This window comes from Nicotiana tomentosiformis, chromosome 1 (assembly GCF_000390325.3).
Source record: "Nicotiana tomentosiformis chromosome 1, ASM39032v3, whole genome shotgun sequence".
Lineage (NCBI taxonomy): Eukaryota > Viridiplantae > Streptophyta > Magnoliopsida > Solanales > Solanaceae > Nicotiana > Nicotiana tomentosiformis.
Window position 1 is genome coordinate 97,876,352 of NC_090812.1, and position 8,321 is coordinate 97,884,672.

Sequence of the window (8,321 nt, forward strand, 5' to 3'; positions counted from 1 at the left end):
TTCCATGCTCTAGAACTATTTTTGCAATCCGTCTCATGTATTAGACTTTAGCACGGTTCAGTTAGATGGGGATTCGACTTATGATGTGGAGCCGTTGGCCATTTTGGATCGGCAGGTTCAAAAGTTGAGGTCAAAGGATATAGCTTCAGTGAAAGTACAGTGGAGAGGAAAGCCAGCCGAGGAGGATACTTGGGAGACCGAGTGGGAGATGCGGAGCAGCTATCCACACCTATTTGAGACCCCAGGTATGATTCTATACCCATTCGAGGATGAACATTTGTTTAAGAGGGGAGAGAATGTAACGACATGGCCGATTGATTTGAGTATTATAGCCCCTCATCCCTATTTATTTCTTATTCTATGTTCGTCTATTGTTATGTGGCTTGCTGGGGTGGTTGGTTTGGTTCCGGAGATGTTTCAGAATGAATTGGGACACTTAGTGCCAAGGTTGGAAGCCTAAGTTGAAAGAGTTGACCGGATATTGACTTATGTGTAAATAACTCCAGAATGGAGTTTTTACGGTTCCAATAGCTCCATTTGGTGATTTTGGACTTAGGAGTGTATCCGGATATCGATTTGGAGGTCCGTAGATGATTTTGGCTTGAATTGGCAAAAATTGGAAAACTTAAAGTTTGGAGAGTTGAAAAGTTTGACTGAGAGTTGACTTTGTGGTTACGAGGCTTAGATTTTGGTTCCGAAAATTTTAATAGGTCTGTTGTGTCATTTATGACTTGTGTGCAAAATTTAATGTCAATCGGAGTTGGTTGGATAGTTTTCGACATCGATTGTGTAAGTTGGAAATCCATTAGTTTCATTAGGCTTGAATTGGGGTGCAATTCATATTTTTTATGTTGTTTGATGTGATTTGAGGTTTCGACTAAGTTAGTATCATATTTTAGGACTTGTTTGTATATTTGGATACGGCCGTGGGGGCCTTGGGTGAGATTTAGATTGAAAATAATTGAAATTTGAACTTAGAGGGATGCTGTGTTGCTGAAGTGTGGTGTCATCGCACCTGCGGAGGGAGTGGCTGCCGGTGTGGTCACGCATGTGCGGTTGATTGTCTCAGGTTCGAGATTTAGGGAGGAGGCCTAGAAGTGCAGGTGCAAGGAATATTCCACACCTGCGAGGTCGCAGATGCGGAAGAGAAGTCACAGAAGCGGAATTGGCCAGGATGGCCTGGGGGCGCAGAAGCGAACTTGGTTCGCAGGTGTGTGAGCACAGAAGCGGAATCACATGCGTGCTATTTGGATTGTAGAAGTGGAGACTGTTGGCTTGAGTTGGATCTGCACCTGCAATGGATTTTCCGCAGGTGCAGAGCTGCAGAAGCGGCTGTTGGTCCGCAAAAGCGAAAGTCACTGGGCAGAAATAGAAACGTTCGAGGGTTTTCATTCATTCTTCATCTTTTGACCTAGAGAGCTCGGTTTGTGGCAATGTTTAGAGGGATTTTCAAGGAAATCATCGGGGTAAGTTATTCTTACTCGAATTTGGCTACTATACCTGAATCCATCGTTGTTTTTGTCGTTTAATTGGTGTTTTGTGTTGGAAAATTCGGGGAAATTTTGTGAAATTTCATTGACCAAATTTTGTTGATTTGAAAGGCAATTTGATGTCGGATTTGAATAGTTTTAGTATGGCTGGACTCGTTATTGAATGGGTGTTCAAATTTTATAAATTTTATCAGATTTTGAGGCTTGGGCTCGGGTTGATGTTTTGACTTTGGTTAAAGATCTTAGCTTTATCATTTGGAATAAATTCCTATAGCTTATATTGATAATATTACGTTATTTTTGGCTAGATTCGAGCTTTTCGGAGATTGATACACGTGGGAAGGGCTTGCTAGCGAAGTGATTTGATTTGTTTGAGGGAAGTATTTTATCTAAACTCAGTTGAGGCACTAGTTGCCTGAATTATTGTGATAGCTACGCGCTCTTAGGTGCGCACATGCGTGAGGATGAACCTATGTGCGGGCGCATGAATTATTTATTCATGTTCGGGTTGTGCTCGTGCTTTTATAAGCCTAGAAATTGACTGTTAAACCTTATGCTATGATGCTTCGCACATTTATGGCATTGTTGTGAACTATTTGGGCCATATTTGAGGCTACATAAAGGCTTAATCCCTGAATGAACTGATTAATGTTATTCTTTGATGAAATTATCGGTTTGAATTATGATAGTACACTTGCACATGCCTACACTTTAGCATGTCGTTTATACCAGTCCAGGAGCATGAGATTTGTTATTCACTCATTTCATACATGTATACTTGTTTATTTGCTCCTGTGTGATATGATTGGACTTGGCGCCCATGACCACGCTGGGGGGGGGGGGGGTTGTGTTATTGAGCCCGTGACCACGCCGGACAGATTGTGTTTTTGAGCCTATGACCATACTGGGCGGATTGTGTTTGTTAGCACGTGAGTTGTCTGTGCGGTAATACTATTAGCACGTGAGTTGTCCGTGCGGGTTCTATTATTAGCATGTGAGTTGTCTGTACAACACGTGAGTTGTTCATGCAGCGTGTGAATACAGATCTATCCCCCTAGGGTCACCCTCTCATGTTTCTTTCTTGATGGTGTAAATAAGGTTATTGAGAATATCGATTAGTGGTTTGGAAAGGATATTGAGCAGTTTAGGGGATATGGCCAGTGTTTTGTTGGATTTTGCATTTCATCTTTACCTGCAATTTTCTTGATCATTTATCTGATTTAACTACATATCACTTCTATATGCCAAGATATTGTCTGAGCAGAGTATTTGAGAAATTGTACACATACACAAAATTTTTCGTACTAAACTTTTATGATTTGATTTCAATATTGTTTTGGACCGGTTTAAAAGATGAAACTACACAGATGATAGCTAGTATCATTATTAATTTGTGCTCATCTTACGTTGCTGTGTTTATTTACGATACTTATTGAGTACCGTAGGTCGGTTGTACTCATACTACACTCTGCACTTCATTGTGCAGATCCAGATGTGGGGACCAGTTATCAGCAGTAGGTTGCTTGTTGGACTATCTGCTAGAGGCAAGGTAGAGTTGCATCCTTGGTCGTAGTTTGACTTGTCTTTTCCATTCATACTGTTGTTATAGTTCAGATAGTCTATTTATTGTTCAGTTTTAGACTTGTATTCTGTTGTAGAATCTCATGACTCTGTACTTACCAGTTTCTGGGGAATTTACTTGTATTAGCAGTTTTAATATATTGATATCTTAGACTTATGCTATTTCTATAAATTTCATTATTCTGTTGCCTTCGTTATCATGTTTCGGCTTGCCTAACTGGTGTATTAGGCGTCATTACGACGGATAGGGATTTTGGATCGTGACAATATAGTTGATACAGGTGATACACTTGCACTAACATCGTTAAACTAAGGTGAGCCAATTGAGGTTTTCGAACTGGAAAGGAATTTGATTATTTCGAATTCTAATCAAAAAGAGGTGACGGTCGGACAAGTATACAAGGATAAGGCGACATTGAAGGCAGTGATAGAGCAATGCGCAATTTCTACAAGATTTCAATTCCGGGTTGATAGGTCAAATGCTATCAGGTTTTTTTGTAATTACATATTAGAACAGCGTAATATATACTATATTTTATTGTATGTTTGTGCATCAGTGGTTGGAAAAGTAAATGTTATGTGTCAATAGTTGGAAAAGTAATTATTGTATCAGCTGTATTCATAATGCCCCATCTGTATTCATAATATCTTGATTTATAAAATGTATTCATTATTTTCCTGCTATGAACTGTATACACTATATTCAAATACTATCAGGTTTGACTGCTATTACATAACTGATTCTATGTTGTTTCGTATATATAACTGATTGTATGTGTATTAAAATTGTATTTGCATCTATACCTTGTTATGTGTTTCTGAGAACTGTGAATGGAAATTTAAAGCTTCAAGTATTAACAAATCAAAAAGGTTCAAAGTGAGGGAGTTCCATGATAAGCATACATTTCCATTGAATGATAAGGTGTATGAGCCACGTCAAGCAATAAGTAAGTTGATTACGGGCATGATTAGATCCAAGTTTACTAATCATAAGAGGAAATACACACCAAAGGATATAATTGATGATGTAAAATTGGACTTTGGTTTGCGCTAAAGAAAAGGCAGTGAATTTCTTGAGGGTGGAACCAGCTGATTCATACAATAAATTACCGATGTACTTATATACCTTGGATACAACTTATCCTGGTTCAAATATCAGGATGAAAAAATTGCCTGAAAATGAGTTCATGTATTTGTATATATCGTTGTATGCATTTATAAAGGGATTAGATTATTGTAGACCCATCGTCGTTATAGATGGCAGCCACCTCAAATCAGCATACACAGGGACCTTCGTTTCTACTAGTACGTTGGATGGTGCAGGTAAGTCAATTAACTACAAAAATAATACATACATGATACACTAACATACAAGCTGCTCTTCTAAGTATTTAATACATAAGTACTGATATTTTTGTATGTAATTGTATTTACAGGACATATCCTTCAACTAGCATATGGTGTAGTTGATTTAGAGAATGATGTTTCTTGGTTGTGGTTCTTTGAGCAGTTTAATGAAGCTTTTGGAGAACGGGAAAACATGTGCGTTATTTCTGATAGGAATGAGACCATCATCAAATCTGTAACCATAATGTATCCTACCGTACTGCATTTTGCTTATATATGGCATATCTGGAACAACGTATACAAAAAATTCAAAAAGAGTCATGAGAAGTCGAGTCAGGTATACTTTTCAATGGTAAAATCATATACCCAAGATGAATTTGATAGTCTAATGGAAAATGTGGATATTCGGCTGAAAGATTACTTGGAATTAGTTGGATAAGAAAAGTGGGCTAGGTTGTATGCACCTATTAAGAGAGGATGGACCATGACATCAAATATTGTTGAGTCAATCAATTTGGCACTTGTATCAGCAAGAGAATTGCCACTCTATGATTTCCTAGAAGAAGTTAGAAAGATGTTTGGGCGTTGGAATTGCATCAATCGAAAAGATGCTTCACACACGTTCACAATGCTTGGGAAAAAATATCATGAGATTCTAATATTAAATGAGGTATTGTCTACACGTGTGACTGTAAGTTTTCATTAGTTATATGAATATATGCTGTAATTAGTCTGGATGCATACATGAATACAACTTGTATTATTGCCTATATATATATATATATATATATATATATATATATATATATATATATATATATTGTATTTGATAGTTGTAATAATGTTATAATGTTTATCAAAGTTGCAATTTGATATATGAATACATAACTTAATACAGGTTATCTCTGATACATTCTTACAAACTATTTAAATACATAAAGACCGTATATGTATATTGAGACAGTACATATATACGTGCTGCCTGTATTCATGCATATAGTACATATTGTGTGTATTTATAGATATACACATGTTTTGTATAATGTCCAAAACTGAATTTACTCTATGTTATGTAGGTTGTACCATCGACTGAACACTTGCACATGATCAATGATGAAGGAATGCATTACACTGTTTGCATCCAAAAGTAAATTTGCAGTTGTTGGAGGTTCCAAGTGGATGAGCTACCATGCCCACATGCTTGGGTTGTCTTGAAGAGAAAGTTTCTAATTTCGGACGATTATTGCTCGGACTATTACAAACCAAAGACTGTTGTAATGACAAATGAGATCCCTGTGTATCCTCTCCCTGACCAAAATAAATGGAAGATACCAGTACATATATTAGAGAAAGTAGTCTTACCATCCAAATGGAAAAGACATCCTGAAAGGCCAAAGAAGAAGCGCGATAAGCCATTAACTAAATTGCTTCAAAAGAAGAATCAAGATTCGTGTAGTATACATGGGCATGGTGGACATTATAAGCATACTTGTAGAAATGCCCCGTAGGAATTAGTTGATGTTCTGATTTTAATTTCTCCCATCTCTGTTTGTCGATGAGTTAAAGATTTTCTATTTCGATACTTGAATGGTGAATTATACTTCGGTTGTAATTTTTGTGCTACTTGGTTTCTTGATGTATTTGGTTGTTCCTGAATGATTGTATTAAGGGTATATGCATACATACAGTATGGTTAAGTTTCAAGATACATTAAATAATTGATTTATTCATTAAATCAGGTTGTATACATTGAATGTATGTGTATGTATTTCCTATGGAAAATACTATAACAACCCGGCCGGTTATTTGAGTATTTCATCCTCGTTTCCCTATTTATTGCCTCCTCTATGTTATATTTTATTATGTGACTTGCCGGGGTGGTTGATTTTGGTTTCGAGTGAGTTTCAAAGTGAAATGGGACACTTAGTCCCAAAGTTGGAAGCTTAAGCTGAAAGAGTTGACCAGAGTTTAACTTTTATGTAAAAGACTCCGAAATGGAGTATTAATAGTTCCAATAGCTTCGGATGGCGATTTTGGACATAGGAGCGTGTTCGAATATTGATTTGCAGGTCTGTAGGTCGTTTCGGCTTGAATTGGCGAAAGATAGAAAGTTGAAGGTTTGGAAGGTTAAGAAATTTGACCGAGAGATGCGTTGTGTCATTAATGATTTGTGTCCGTTGGAATATCGGGGTTAGATTCCGATTTTGAAAGTTGGAATAGGTCCGTTGTGTCATTAATGATTTGTGTGCAAAATTTGAGGTCAATCGGAGTTGGTTTGGTATGAATCGACGTTAATTTTGGAAGTTGGATGATCATGGTTTCAATAGGCTTGAATTGGATTGCGATTTGTAGAATCGATATTGTTTGATGTAATTTTAGGCCTCAAGTAGGTCCGCTATATGTTTTGGAACTTGTCTGTATATTCGCACGGGGTCCCGGGGGCCCCGGATGTGAATCAGATTGAAATTGGATCATCTTTAGACTTAATGGATTGCTGAAGTTGTTGAGGTTCTGGTGCAATCACACCTGTGCACTTTGGGCCGTAGGTGTGGCACCGCAGAAGTGGCAATCGAGCCACAGAAGCACAAGTTGGGATGGTAAACTGGGACAGCAGGTGCGGTCATTCCTCATCAGAAGCGGACGCGCAGAAGCGGTTGGCCTTCACAGAAGCGCAAGCGCAAATGCGCTTAGGATTCCACATGTGCGATATTTCAGGGGCTTAAGTGAGGATCGTATGTGCGATGAAAATTCCGCAGGTGCGGCTGACGACTCGCAGAGGCGAGATCGCTGGGCAGAATAGGGTAAATTCGAGGGTTTTAATTCATAATTCAACTTTTGACTTAGAGAGCTCGGTTTGGGGCGATTTTGAGAGGGATTTACAAGGAATTGATCGGGGTAAGTGATTATAACTCGGATTTGGCTATTATACATGAATCCATCGCTGGTTTTAACATTTAATTAGTGTTTTGAATTGGAAAATTGGGGAAATTGTGAAAACTTCATAGACTATATTTTGAGGATTTGAAGGTCGATTTGAGATCCGAATTGAGTAATTTTAGTATGGTTGGACTAGTTATCGAATGGGTGTTCGGATTTGGTAAGCTTTGCCGGGTTCCGAGATGCTAGCCCGGGGTTGACTTTTTGAGTTGACTTTTTGATTTTCTTTAATGATTGCAACTTTATTATTCGGAATAGTTCCCTATGGTTTGTATTTATGGTATAAAGTTAGTTTGGCTAGATTCGAGTCGTTCGGAGTTGGATAATTACGAAAAAGGCTTACTAGTGGATTGAGTTAGCGTGTTTTGAGGTAAGTGTCTAGCTAACTTTGTGTGGGGGAATTAACCCTTAGGAATTGTATTGTTTTGTGTTAATTGTGCTATGTGAGAGTCATGTACTCAAGGCGACGAGTGGGTACACGGGCTAAATATGGTAATTGACCAGTTTAAGCTATATAGATTCTTTTCATGCCTTTAATTGAGTTTTCATAACATGTGATATCCATCATCATTAGTCTATCTTCACATGCTTCAGTTGACATTGTTAATACTTGTCTCATCTCTTACTTGTTATTTGGCTTTACATGCTTAGTTGAAGTTATTGTTCTCTCATTTTCTTGTTAAATATTTAACTGTTGAGTTACCTTACTTGGAGTTGTTACTTCTTGGAATCTCTTATTGTTGAATTCTAGTGTTGAAGTTATAAAGGTCGTGATTCACAATGAGGCAAAGTTGTAAATTGTTGAAATACCATTCATGTTAAGACTTTCACTTTTGGTTGCTATTGTTGAGACTCTTGTATATATTGTGGTTGAGACATGGGCTATTTATTATGAAAATATTATTGTTGTTGACTTCTTTTGCAAGTTATGGTTTTGGGCACTTGAGGTGCAATTTGTGATATGTT